Genomic DNA, 14,625 nt, shown 5'->3' with positions numbered 1-14,625 from the left:
AGAAAAGTAAGGCAGTGTTGCTTCACGAGCAGGTACATAAAGGGTGGCAAACAAGGCAAGTGGGGGGGACATGTGGCCTTAGGGCACTCACCCCACTGCAGCCCTTGTGCAATTGGGTGCTAAGGAGCTTCTGGCAAGTTCCTCATTTAGTAACTTGTTGTCAGATTAGGATTTGAATAAATTCACTCAGATGTCTCTGTGTGTGCATGCTTGAGCATTTAGGTGGGCAAGACACTGACAAATGAGTATTAGAAATAAATACTCAGCTTGCTCAAAGTGTCAACATTAAAAAAATAATATTCGCTTTACCTTTAAAACTTTATTATTATTATTATTTAGTGATTTAATAATGATTAACAGGATTCTAAGATAATGGGTACAATTCCATACAGTTCCCACCACCAGAGTTCTGTGTCCTATCCCCTCCAGTGGAAACTTCCCTACTGTTTACCCCTCTAGGGGTATGGACCAAGATTCTTTTTGGGATGCAGAAGGTGGGAGTTCTGGCTTCTGTAATTACTTCTCTGCTGGACCTGGATGTTGGCAGGTGAATCCATACCCCCCAGACTGTCTCTTTCCCTAGTGGGCTAGGGCTCTGAAGAGGTGGGATTCCAGGACACTTTGATGAGGTTGTCTGCCCAAGGAAGTCTGGTTGGTGTCATGGTAGCATCTGGAAACTGGTGGCTGAAAAGTGATATGATGTTTAATAAACAGAAACCAGAAAGTAGGAATAGAGCAGATGAAAGTAGGGACCTTAGTGTGGCAGGAAACTAGGAAATTTATTTTGGGAAAGTACCTAGGAGCCTGTGTCTTAGTCATCTCTGCTTGAATTTGATAGCTAGCATGGGGGTGGACTTGCAATATTGTCTGGTAAGATGGTGTCAGAGTGGAGAGTAGAATTAGGAAGTGGGATTAGGGCAGATAGTTGCTAACAAACTTGAAGAAGATATATAAATGCAATTAACTGTTTACCACAATGATCTAACCTGGGGTTCATATCTATTAATATTCAGCACAGGGGCCTGTGTATCCTCCAAGTCTCTGTGAGTCTGAGCTCACAGACCATAGTCACAGATGGGAACATTCTAGGCTGCACTCATTTCAGGACCAGTTTTCCTTGAGTGGCAGAGTAAGCTGACCCAGCCTTCCTTCAGAGAGTCCCTACCATTGCTAGTTCTGAAGAAGCCTACAAAAGGACTTATAATGACATTCCCAATGGGTGTGACCAGTGATGATAGAGAGAGGGATCTATTTGAGGTCTTGGCACATATTGTCTAGGACCCCAGGTGATGGACTGGCCTGAGAGTAGCCAAAAAGGCCGTTATAAAGTGTGACAGTGTCTTGCCCTTATCTAGATTTTGTAAGCAGTTTTTTATCTGATGAGCTTAGACTTTCTCCTAGTCCTTAAAGTGTTGAGTGCCATTTGTTGTATCCAAATCGGTAGGTTTATGGGATCTGGCCTCAAGTTAGGGAGGAAATAGACCTAGGATTTTAGTGGGGTCTTAGCCTCAAGTTTTTCTGCATTTACTTGTTTGATGACTCTAATAAAGGTTGCCATAGGGATACTTGTCCTTAACTGGATACACAGGTTTTGCCAATGTAACTCTTGGCCAGTTGTGTAGTGTTTCTTCTAAAGCTTATCAAGAGGTAACAATAATGCCTCTGCTCTATCAAAGAGATCATAAAAGATGGAAGTATATATCTCACTTTCTTCCCTTTGTAAAGTTAATTGAGCAGATAGAGTGATTGAGGGATGCGAAGTAAGGGGTAGGAGAGGAGGGTGTTTAGGCCTAAGTAACAAATATATGATCAGAGAATTTATGATGCTTTCTTGGGCTGTTCTACTAGAATCCCAGTCTTATCAGATCTAAGTCTAATCACAGAGGGCAACTAAGCATTTTTACTTTGAGCTCTCTTGACTTGTGTATTAGGCATTGGTAGATAGTTTGCCTTGGATGATTTGCATCAAGAGTTGAGTGTTACCATTTAGCAATGTTTATCAGAATTAAGATTCACATATCCTTTGAACCTGTGATTATAATCTAAGCATTGATCCATATTTCTGCTTATACATATATTTTAAAAATGTGCTTACAGGAGCAAAAGATTAGAAACCACCTATATGTCTTATTAGTAGCAGGGTGGGTACATTTTGGGAACATCCAAACAATGGAAGATGTGCAGCTGTTGAAATGCAGGAGGCAAATCTCAATGTATGGGTTTCCAATAAACTCCACAATCTCATGTTAAATTTTATTAAGGAACAAAGCAGCTTATGTGTAAGAAAGTGGGGGTATGTGTGTGTGGGAGTGTGTGTATGTGTATAGATACTCTAGAATCTGATAATGTCTCCATGAAAAAGAGTGGAAACCTGGATTTCAGATTCCAGAAGTTGATAGCCGTCTTCTTTCCACTTCACATGGTTTGACACTGCTTTAGATTGTCATTGGTCAGTTACATATCATTTTTCTTCTTTAATGTTATTTTTAAAAAAGATTTACTGATCCATTTATGGAAGAGCAAAACAGGCAGGGGAAAAAGAGAACTGGAGCACCACACTGCGGTATGCAGCGCTCAAAGTCAGGCCTCACACTTGCTGGTTTATAGGCCCTTTCTGCGCCACCTCCTGTGTTGACTCTTAGCATTTTTCAAAAATAACTGGATGCAGTGCTGGAGATTGCCACTCCCCAAGTCCGTTTCTTTAATTTTTTTTGTAAAAAAAATAAAATAGATATTTAGATAGATAGAAAGACAGATGAATAGATCAGTAAATAGCACAAAGCACTACTCTGCCATCCATGGTGCTCTATGCACTTTGTCTTTGTCACTACTATGAGATTCCAGGAGTCAAACCCAGGGCTTCACACATGCAACACAGGCTCTCTGCTACTACCTACCTCCTGAACCCATCACAAAGAATTTCAATAGAAATATCATTTCCCCAAATTAACTGGGTTTTCTGTTGGTGTTACTAGTGCCCAAAGAAAGACTGGAAAAAATGTGATCTGGATCATGGACTGTCAGTGTTTTAAAACCCTACAGAAAAGTGTATCTTTCAGTTAAGTGTATATTTGGGAAGAAAAATCGGTATCTGATGGACAATAGAGAATATTGATTGAAGTTGCTATTTTGATGCTGACAGTTTGGAACCCTAGAGAGCTTTATAGAAAGCCTAGTACTCTCCCCCAGGAAGTCATAGCAAGCCTACAAAAATGACTACTTCAGGTCTTCTAACTTGTCTCATATATTTTAATTCCATAGCTCCTAGGGTGTCACCATTGCCATCTCTCTCTCTCTCTCTCTCTCTCTCTCTCTCTCTCTCTGCCTGTGCATGACTAAACCATGCTTGGAAGGATGAACACCCATTCATCTGTTTACATTAAATAGTACTCTGCTTACTCCCAGCATCTGATAAACTCCTTGGCTTTTTGAAACCGATCACATGAGAGCAACCTAGCAAGTTTCCCTCTGAAGTCAGTTCATGGGAGGCAAAAGATTAATAAGTGCCCAAGAGTGGCCAACACACGTTCTTCTGGGAGCCCTGCTACTGAACCAACACTTGATGTCTGGAGAGGGCATATGGTAGCACCCTTCACTTAACTGTGAATCACTTGTAGTATCTCTCGTGAGATTAGTTTTACTGTTACTTAACTCTTTGTTTGCCTAACCTTTGTCTTTGCAAACAAACTGCTCCTAAGTATTAGACTGGTGTCTTCATTCATTTGTTTGTGGAAGAAATATTTATTTATCTGTAGTTTTTCAAAATTCATAGGAGGGAGTAAAAGCAAGAGAACTAGAGACAAAGATAGACAGGGAGACAGAAACAGACAGAGGGACCACAGCATCATTTATTGTGTTTGCTGTTGGGGGAGCAAATTCACAGACACACACGCAAGGCATGCACTGTCTGAGTGAGCTACCTGCCTGCTTCCATCAGCGTTATTGATGCAGAGCCAGTCAGTGAGTAAGCTCTGCTCAGTCCTGGGGGCTGCAGAGATGTAAGATTTACTTTCTATTTCAAGGTGCTCACAGTTATCTATCTCTTCACAGGCTGATAGTCTTATTCAGATTCGCACCTCCCAAGGCTGCCGACACAGAGGGCACTTAAATGTCGGTTGGTTGAGAAACTGCTGTAGCTCTGAACTCAGAATGACACCGTGATGCTGCAGGCACGATGAACATTTTGCTGGTTGTGTTTCAGTAAATCACCAGATGATTTCTTGAGACCTTTTCAATAACAACAATTAGGAGTGTGTGTGTTTTAATTATTCTTAGTGAGTGTGTGTGTGTGTGTGTGTTTTAATTATTCTTAGATTGTATGTTTCTGAGCCTGGGAACAGACTTTTTTTAGGGCTCATGTTGACGACAGCAATTATTCTGGTGCAACAATAGCCTTGGCTCTCAAGTCCTGAGGAAGTGGGCTCAGTTTTCACATGGACAGCAGCTACTCAGTAACAAAGGCATGCAGGAAAGGAATGGTGGTCAGGGAAGCTGACATTTCCTGAGTGCCCACTCACGGCCTGGACTCCATAAGAATCAGTTTCAATTCATTCAGTGAGCTATCAAGGACCATAGAGTTCACAATGTGGAAGAAAAGAAATGAAATTTTTTGGTTTCAGCTTGGTGGTTAGCACATCACAGAAATACCTGTGTGTATGTATTTACAATGAAGTATTTACCAAGTACTGTTCTAGGCACTATGTTCCTAAGAGCTCTAAGTCATAGTCAATTCCTTCAAGGAGGCAAACATTACAAAGAAGAAAACATCCAAAGTAAAATAACCATGTGAACAATGATAGGATTTAACAACTTGCTCAGATCCAAAGTGAACATTTACCAACAACACTAGAAGCCAGAGTGGAACACTGCTCTGGTAAAAGTAAGTAAATACTCATAGGACCTTGCCCTCAACTTAGATCAACAACGGTAGAGAATGTTCCAAAGGGATGTACATACTCTGTGTACACATACTCTATGAACATAATTTTTATGTTTCACCTGAGGAAGATGGGTCCTGATATTGGGGCAGCTTGGAACCTTCCTACTCATGACCACAGTGACCAATGTGAGCTCAGATCTGCAGGGATGCAGAAGTCATATAGGCTCCTAAGCTGAATATGGGCCCCAGATCACATCAAATCGGTGGGGGTTTATAGTCAACAATATTTATACCCCTTTCCCATATTTGGGAGCTACTCTCTTCCCTGATGCAGCTTTCTGGTTCTTTTTCCAGCCATAACATCATCTCCCCAGACAATAACTTGGATCCACCTGCATATCAGGTTTCAGGCTCAGCGGAAAAAAAAAACAACACAAAAAAAAACTAGTATAGCCAAAGGCCCTTTGGAATATTACTAAAATAGACCTAGTGGCTATCTATGAAATAGAGGACCCCAACCCCCCAACTCTTCATCTGTACTACTCCAGCCTTTAGGTTCATGATTAGTCAACAACTTGTTTGGCTTTATATGTTAACTCTCTTTTCGGCCACCAGGTTCCAGATGCTAGCATGATGCCAACCAGACTTCCCTGGACAGACAACCCCACCAATGTGTCCTGGAACCCCAATTCCCTGGAGTCCTGCCCACTAGGGAAAGAGAGAGGCAGGCTGGGAGTATGGATCTGTCAACACCCATGTTCAGCAGGGAAGTAATTACAGAAGCCAGATCTTCCACCTTCTGCATCCCACAATGACCTTGGGTCCAATACTGCCAGATGATTAAAGAATAGGAAAGCTATCAGGGGAGGGAATGGAATACGGAGATCTGCTGGTGGGAATTGTGTGGAATTATGCCCCTCTTATCCTATGGTTTTCTCAGTGTTTCTTTTTTATAAATTAAAAAACAGTGAATAAATATCATTAAAATTTTTTTTTAAATGGATTATCTGGGGTGTACCGCCCCATCACGATTGCCAGGGATCCTGACAGGGTCATCTCCTCTGGACCTGCATTCAGACTTAAAGGAAGCTGGGCAGGAGGACGAGAATGGGTCGATGCATTCTCCCCCTGTTATTGCTACAAATAATTATACTGTCACAATTTATTGATAAATGCTTTGGCAGTGCCTGGTGGGAATGGAGAGTCAGAAGCACCCCCTCTCCCTTACACAGGGGCATATTTGAAAGTTACATTATGAAAGTGGGGAAGGTGGGTCAACATAGACGGACAAAAGAAGTCATGTTATTACCTGCCCCTCAAAGAAAGAATACAGAGATTGAGGCCTCCCAGGTACAAGTTGACGTATTGAAACAAAGAAAGATTAATAGTTAAACTGTACCAGACCTAGATGAGCAGTGGTCCACGACTAGGGAAAGATCTGTATGCCCCCCATAGAAGATTAATGATAGAAATAGCCCTCCGCAAAAGTCAAAAACAATTCTGGGTATGACCTCCCCTGAGAACAGGGCGATACTAAGTATTGTGCCATTCTTTACAGTTATAGGGGAGTAACATGTATCCTGCCAAAGCCACAAGACTATAATGCTTATTGCTACTTCTTTATGAGCTAGTTGCTTAGGCAACCTGAATGTAACCTGAAAAAAGTATAAAAGCTAATGCAGTTTCACTATTAAAATGAGTCCAGATTCACCCTCCAATAGAGTGCGATGTCTATCTGTTCTCCCTTGTGCTGACTCCTGACCCACCAGGGAGGTTGCCTTCGAGACCCCTGACCCTCCTGCTGCTCATCCACTGTGGTGGTCCATGGCACTGGGGTATTGCAGTGGTAACTCAGCTGGTAGAGAACATGCATTCTGTGCATGAGGTTCTGAGTTCAATCTCTGGCACTGAATTCAGAGCAGTGTTCTGGTGTCTCTCACAAGTAAATACATATTTTACACCAGTCCTTGTGCTTCGTGCCACATGCACTTAACCTGCTGCGCTACTGCCTGACCCCCGTAAATACACATTTTAAAATAAATGAATTAAAGATTATTTAAAGTTTAAAATATCATGCAAGTCCTCGGTGTATAGGGATGAGTGGTTCAGGGACAGCACAGTGATTCTGCAGGTGCCATTTGAATTACTTGGATTTGAGAAATATACAAGTCCAATCTTTGGATGTAGAAAAATTGAAGAGAGCTATCCAAGGTCAAGAAGTGAATACTAGAGAAGATAGACTGGACTCTGGCCACCTAATCTCAACTTCCTAGTTTGCAGGTGAGGAAATATCAGACTTCTTGAATAACAAGTTCCCTTTTTAGAGTGCTCATAATAGTATCTGTCTGACTGCACAGGATTCAGTTGGACACATGAAAAAAATATCAAACTTAATATTTATAGAGAGCTTAGAAGCATGCAAGTATTATAAAAATTTTATACATACTAATTTATGTTAATCTCCAAAACACCCTGTGAGAGGTACTTAGCCACGGTGAGCTGAGAAACTGTACCCATATGCCAACAACTGTACTGTAAACCATTAACCTCCTCAGCCCCCCAAAAAAATAAAAATAAAGACCAACTACCTCTCCTTATATTATAACTTGCAGAGCTAGGATTTTAACCCAGGTAGTTCAGCTCCAGAATCTGTTCCCTTGACTATTTACATAAAACTCAAGAACACTAAGTAGGGTGAAAGAGGTAACCTGTTTGCCTCAAGGAACTAGGAAGATTTACGCTAGGTAGCCTCCCCCCTTTTAAATTTTTTGTTAGAGATTTAATATTGATTTACAAAATGATAAGATATCAGGGGTATAATTCCACGCCGTTCCCACCACCAGAGTTCTGTGTCCCCATTCCCTCCATTGGAAATGGCAGTAATTCTCCCAAGATCACAGAGACGATTGACTATTATTTCTACAACTATCTTTCTATATTTATATATTTGCCCATCTTGTCTATGGTCCAAGGCATCCCTTTTTAAAAAATTTCATTAGTGATTTAATATTGATTTACAAAATTAGAAGATAATGGTGGTACAACTCCACACCATTTCCACCACCGGAGTTCTGTGTCCCTCTTTCCCTCCATTGGAAGCTACAGCAGTTCTCCTAAGGTTGCAGATATAGGTCAACTATCATTCCTACGACTCTCGTCTGTATTTGTATAGATTTGCGAGGCAGCCCTTTTTATAAAAATAATTTGTATGTGAAAATCCCCTCTCCCCAAGAAAGGGGAGAGGGATGTTGATGTGAAATGGAGAGCAGGACCAGGAGGAGGTCATGGAGGACAGGCCTAGTGCTGCAGGAAGTCACCAGGTGTTGTGAAAACCCTGCCTTTGCCCAGAGCTTGGCACAGCCCCTGGCATCAAGCAAGTGCCCCAGAACTTGTGGGCTGAGTGGGAAGCTGGATGGAAACAGAAGGCAGGCGCAGAGGCAGGCCTGAGTGCAGTGCTTGGAGGAGAGAGAGCACCAAATCAACTCTGGGCCTACTCTGTGACTGCTCCAGGTAACCTGCAGGGAGATGGGAGCTCAGTGCCGAATTTCCGGTCAGCAGATGAAGAGGCTATAAACAGACCACTTGGTGCACCTGATGTAACTGGGGCATTTTGCTTTGATGAACTATTATTATTATTATCTGCAATAGCATTGGCTTATAGCATTATGTACATTTTGGGTATACGTCATTTTATTTTTTAAAAAATATTTATTTCTTCCCTTTTGTTGCCCTTGTTGTTTTATTGTTCTTGTTATTGATGTCGTCATTGTTAGGATAGAGAGAAATGGAGAGAGGAGGGGAAGACAGAGAGGGGGAGAGAAAGATAGACATCTGCAGACCTGCTTCACTGCCTGTGAGGGGACTCCCCTGCAGGTGGGGAGCCCGGGACTCCAACCTGGATCCTTCTGCTGGTCCTTGCGCTTTGTGTCACGTGCACTTAACCCACTGCACTACCACCCGACTCCCTATGTCATTTTAAATCAACATGTCTACACACTACATTATGTTTACCCCTGAAAGTCCAGTTACGTGCTTTGCCAGACAACTGACCCTTTTTGCTGGATTCACACATGCCCCTTTCTCCTTCCTCCCACCCCCCCCATCCCCACCTATTCAGGAAGCCCGGGTTCAGTTTTCCTGCTCAGCTTTCCTTTGATTAAAAGTCCTCATTCTTGGGGCCAGGCGGTGATATACCTATAGGAATGAACTTGTTATCACGAGCAAGGACCCAGGTTCAAGCCCTCCATCCCCACCTACAAAGGGGAAAGCTTCATATTCATATATATATATATAAACAAGTCCTCATTCTCTCTCCCTACTGGGTGTTTCAGGGTAGGCTAAGGCTGTGTGGGGCCTAAGCTAACCACCTCACAATAATGCTTGAGCAGGTGTCAGCCCACAGCCCTTTTCCCCCACCTCACCAGCAGGTGCTGACAGTTGAGCCATTCCACGCACCTTTGGGGCAAGGAACTGCCAGGTGACCAGAGCCAATTTCAGTCTCAACATTCTTCCAAAGGCTGTGAGGAGAGAGGGCCCACTGGCGTGTGTATTACCTAAGCCTTACGTGAGCGGCGCCAGCCGATGGGCGGAGCTGTGCCTCTGGAATTGTGCAACTTTGACGCAGGAGCACTTGTTAGGTGTTGCAACATGATTCCACGTCTTTATCAAAAATGTGGAGCAGCCGCCCCGTGCACACTTCGCAAACAGCAGAGCCTTCCTCCTCCACCAGCTGGTTAAAGCTGTTTGGTGGAGCTGACAGGAGACAGGCAGTACGGGGTGGGGGTGGGGGTGGCTTACTGTAGCTCTTGGCCCAGGGACCTGAACAGTCAGTACCTTGTGCCCCACTAGCCTTGGGCAGCGCAGGCCTCTGATAAAATGTACTTTTTTGTGTGTGTTTGTTTTTCCTGGCAGTCTCATTTTGGGTTATAAATGGCTCATTATTTCCATCTCATAGATCCATTCCTGCCTCCCTTATGCTTTCTTTCCTTTCCAAAGGAACCCAGAGGTTGGTAGAATCCTGGCTAACAAAACTTGCATGCTCTGACCTTGAGCAGAAGCTGCATATCCACATGGCTTCTGCCACCTACAGTCTCTCCTGTGTAGGAGAAATTGGCTGGACAGGCCCCACAAAAGCAGGAGATACAGTTCTATTTACACTAAAGTACTTCATGTTGTTAAAAACTCAGTCCAGCCCTGCAACCTTTTCTGAGGACTATTGGGCAATCGTCAGAGCTTATAAAAGTTGGAGCTGCAGCCTGCCCCCTCACATAGGTCATCTCTTCAGGACAACTTGAAGGCACATTTTATGAAGTATCAAGTAGCTGACCCACAGTGGTATAAATAGCCAGAGAGCATATGACAGCCCCAGAATTGAATGTGGTTAAAACCCAGGGTGAATACGAGTAATGTGCTTACTGTCATCAGCACCTGCACAGAGCTGTTTGCTTAGCAACCCTCCAGGAAAGGCAGGGGACCAGAGAAATCGGTACCAAAGCTCAGTCTTGGAAAAGTATATTTTTTAAATTAGTGATTTAATAATGATTGACAAGATTGTGGTATGAGAGGGGTATGATTTCATACAGTTCCCACCACCAGAGTTCCATATCCCATCCCCTCCATTGGAGGTTTCCCTGTTCTTTATCCTTCTGGGAGTATGGACCAAAGATCTTTATGGGGAGCAGAAGGTGGGAGGTCTGGCTTCTGTAATTGCTTCTCCACTGGACGTGAGCATTGACAGGTCGATCCACACCCTCAGCCTGTTTCTCTCTTTCCCTAGTGGGGTAGGACTCCATAGAGGTGGGGTTCCAGGACACAATGTTGAGGTTTTCTGCCCAGGGAAGTTGTCATGATAACATCTGCAACGTGGTGGCTGAAAAGCATTAGGATGTAAAGCAGAACAAATTGTTTAATAATCAGGAACCTAAATGTAAGAGTCTAGCAGATGAAAATTTGGGTCTTTATGTTGTAAGAGGCTAGGAAGTCTATTTTAGGTAGATCCCAAGGGGCCCATGACTTTACTAATTTTTGGCTGAGCCCAACAGCTAACATATAGGTAGGTTAGGAGTGTTGTCTGGGAAGATAGTTTCAGAGTTGAAGATACTACTAGATAGCTGGATGAGGGCAGGGAGAAGCTTCTAAATTTGGGAAATGTATATAAATACCACTAACTGTAAATAAACCCCATCAACCGATGCCTATTCATATTTAGAACAGGAGCCTGTGTAACCTCTGCATTCCTGTAGGTCTGAGCTCACAATCTGTGGTCATAGCTAGGAACATTCTAGGCTACACTCATTGCAAGACCTGCCTTCCTTGAATGGCAGAGTTTACTGACCAATCCTCCCTCTGAAGAGTGGGACAATTTCTATCACTGTTGTTCTACATTGAGGGCAATGTCCTATAGAGGCCCACAAGAGGATTCACTATGTTGTTCTTGATGGAGATGACCAGTGATGGGTGAGAGAGAGATCTGCTAGAGGTCTAGGCCCAGCACATCTATATGGGAATTCAAGGATTCCCTGACTAGGGCCCCAGATGATGGAGTGGCCTGGTAGTGACCAAAAGGGTCATCATTAAGGTGTTCTGGTCTCTTGACCTTAACCAGCTTTTGTAGTCCTTACTTTATCTGAAGGGAATGGATGAAGAGGTATCTAGGTCTAAGTAGAAAATATTTGATTAAATACTTTATGGTGTCTTTTTAGGTCTTTCCACTTGCTTGCTGCATTTATAGAGATTATAGACTGCTGTATATATTTTCCCCCAACTTATGGATACATGTGCACATGTGCCCTATCCTATGGGTTCCGGTCTCTATCTAGGTGCTATAACTTTGTTAGGAAGTGCGCTACCTGAAATGAAACTAAGGAGCCCTATGACCTAGGAGAGGTCTCACCTGAGTTTTGGAGCCGGAGGGTTGACATCCCAGGCCGGACATCTCTGGACATAGTTCAAAGTGGAACATGCAGAGCTGGTACTGGTTGCATTGATTTGGTTGAGCTCAGCAGATGTTGTATCAAATGCTAAGGGTCAAGGGAAGCATGAAGGGAAATGAGCAGATACCCAGAGGTTCCAAGACTGGGAGAAACATGGGTTTTACAGAGAATGAGGAAAGTCCTGCTGTCTTAGAGTTTAAGAAGGCTATTGGCAATTATTATTATAATCAAGTTGTTTGGGAACTCAGTTTGTTTCGAAAGTCCCAAGATTAGGGTTTACTGTACTATACAAGATCTTACAGTGATTTATGTCACATAAATGCTATTTAAAAATAACTCTATCTTATATACTGGTAAGACCGTTTACTTCTGCTCGCCTTGGTCTAAGTTTATAGGTGATTTAATATTTCAAAAAAAATTTGTTAATAGAAATGCATTAACAATTTAAGTCCAATGTTAAAATCCAATCAGTTCACTAATTTGAAGCCTTAAGTGCTTACACTAAAGGAATATATATTCAGAACTGAAGTATATACATTAAAAAGCTTGAGACATTCAATCGATATCCCCCCTCTCATATAGATTATAAATAGTGATTTATAAGACTATCAGTTAATAGGAGAATATGTTAACACCATTCCCACCACCAAAGCTCTGTGTCCCTTCCCTACCCACCTACAATGAAGCTGAAAATTTACCTCCCCCCCCCATCAACAGTTTTTTCTACTTTGGTGCCCTACTCCAAACTCAAGTTCTGCTTTGCGTTTCCCTTTCTGTTCTTTCTCAACTCCTGTTTATGAGTGGGATCATCCCGTACTTGTCTTGCTCTTTCTGGCTGATCTCACTTAATATGATTCCTTCTAGCTCCATCCAACACGGGTCAGAGAAGGTGGGTTCACTATTCTTAATAGCTGAGTAGTATCCTATTATCTATGTACCACAGCTTTTCACTTGTTGGATACCTGGGTTGCTTCCAAGTATTGGTTATTACAAAATGTGCTGTTTTGAACATAGGTGTACATATATATTTTTGGATGGGTGTGTTTGACTCCTTAGGATATATCCCTAGGAGAGGAATTATTGGATCATAAGGAAGGTCTATTTCTAGCCTTGTGAGGGTTCTCCAGACTGCTCTCCACAGGAGTTGGACCAATTTACATTCCCACCAGCAGTGCAGGAGGGTTCGTTTCTTTGTCCCCACAACCTTTCCAGCATTTGTTGTTTCTGATATGACATTCTCACAGGTGTGAGGTGGTGTCTCATTGTTGTCTTTATGACAGTTAGTGACTGGGAGAAATTCTTTATATGTCTGTTGGCCTTTTGTATCTCTTCTGTAGTGGATCCTCTGTTCACATCCTCCCCACTTTTTAATTGGGTCATTTCCTTTTTTCTTGCTAAGTTTGGTGAGCTCTTTATATATTTTGGTTATTAGCCTCTTGTCTGATATATGGCATGTAAATATCTTCCATTCCGTTAGGAGTTTCTGTTGGGTGATATTTTCTTTTGCTGTGCAAAAGCTTTTCAATTTGATGTAGTCCCATTGATTTTGCTTTGTTTTGTTTTGTTTTAGTCTTCCTTGCAATTGAGTTTGTATCATCAAAGATGCTTTTGAGGTTTAGATGAGAAAATGGTCCACCAATTTTTCCTCTAAGTATTTGATAGTTTCTGGTCTAACATCCGGGTCTTTGATCCATTTAGAGTTGACTTTTGTTTCTGGTGATATAAAGTCATGCAATTTCATTTTTCTGAACATTTCAACTCAATTTTCCCAGCACTATTTATTGAAGATACTTTCCTTCCTCCATTTAATAGTTTGGACCCCCTTATCAAAAATTAGATGTTCATAGGTATGAGGATTTACTTCTAGGCTTTTAATTCTGTCCCATTGATCTGTGTATCTGTTTTTGTTCCAGTACCAGGCTGTTTTGATTATGATGGCTTTAGAATATAGTTTGAGATCTAGTGTTGCTATGCTATGCTTCACATTGGTTTGGTCTCCCCGCCACCCCCCCCCCGCCTCTGGGAGGTGGTGGTTTAGCCCTGCTAATTTTGCGCCCCCCTTGTCCCCACCCCCCAAACCCTACGGACTTCCAGAGTCCCCACTGGGGGGGGGGGAGATGGAGAAGCACATGGTGTGGTGATTTGCGCCCGTGAATAAAGATTAAACTGCGTTCTCTGCCCAGCCATGTGTCCACGAGTCACTGTCTACCGCCTCGAAGCTAGCCCGGCCTGCTGGAGCCCCGAACTCTAACGACAATCTAGTTTGAGATTCCTTCCGTTTCTGTTCCTTTTTCTCAGTTTTTATTCCATAGGACAGAGAGAAATAAGAGGGGTGGGGGAGATTGAGAGGAAGAGAGAATGACACCTGTAGCCCTGCTTCACCACTTGTGAAGTGTCCCTGCTGTAGGCAGGTTGGCAGTAGGGCTGGAATCTGGTTCCTTGTGCGGGTCGTTGTGCAGAACATTCCGTGTTCCTAACCGGGTGTGCTGCTGCATTGCTCCCAAGTGTGTTTGTTTCCATGCGCAAGAACCTGAATTTCAGCCCCTCACCGCACAGAGGAGTGCTTACACAGGGGAAGCTTTATCAACCATGAAGCAGTGCTGTAGTCTCTTCCCTTCTTTCCTTTTATGTCTCTCTCCTTTTCTTTTTTTTTTTTTAATTTTTATTTGTTTATTTATTGCCTCCAGGGTTATGGCTGGGGCTCAGTGCCTGCACCATGAACCCACTGCTCCTGGAGACCATTTCTCCATTTTTGTTGCCCTTGTTGTTGTTGTTGTTGTTGGATAGGACAGAGAAAAGTGGAGAGAGGAAGGG

General features: G+C 42.8%; 1 long non-coding RNA gene across 1 annotated transcript; it reads right to left on the bottom strand.

Moving 5' to 3' along the window:
• Nucleotides 1-299: 299 nt before the first annotated feature.
• On the bottom strand, nt 300-9,591 carry LOC132539529 (uncharacterized). Its single transcript, XR_009550876.1, has 2 exons — nt 9,335-9,591; nt 300-684 (listed from the first exon to the last, which is right to left on the bottom strand). It is a non-coding gene; the product is annotated as an uncharacterized LOC132539529 (long non-coding RNA).
• Between the last annotated feature and the right edge of the window lie 5,034 nt (nt 9,592-14,625).

Source organism: Erinaceus europaeus, chromosome 7, assembly GCF_950295315.1.
Source record: "Erinaceus europaeus chromosome 7, mEriEur2.1, whole genome shotgun sequence".
In the NCBI taxonomy this organism is placed as follows: Eukaryota; Metazoa; Chordata; class Mammalia; order Eulipotyphla; family Erinaceidae; genus Erinaceus; species Erinaceus europaeus.
The sequence above is the reverse complement of the archived record's forward strand: the minus strand, read 5'-3'. Positions and strand labels throughout refer to the sequence as shown.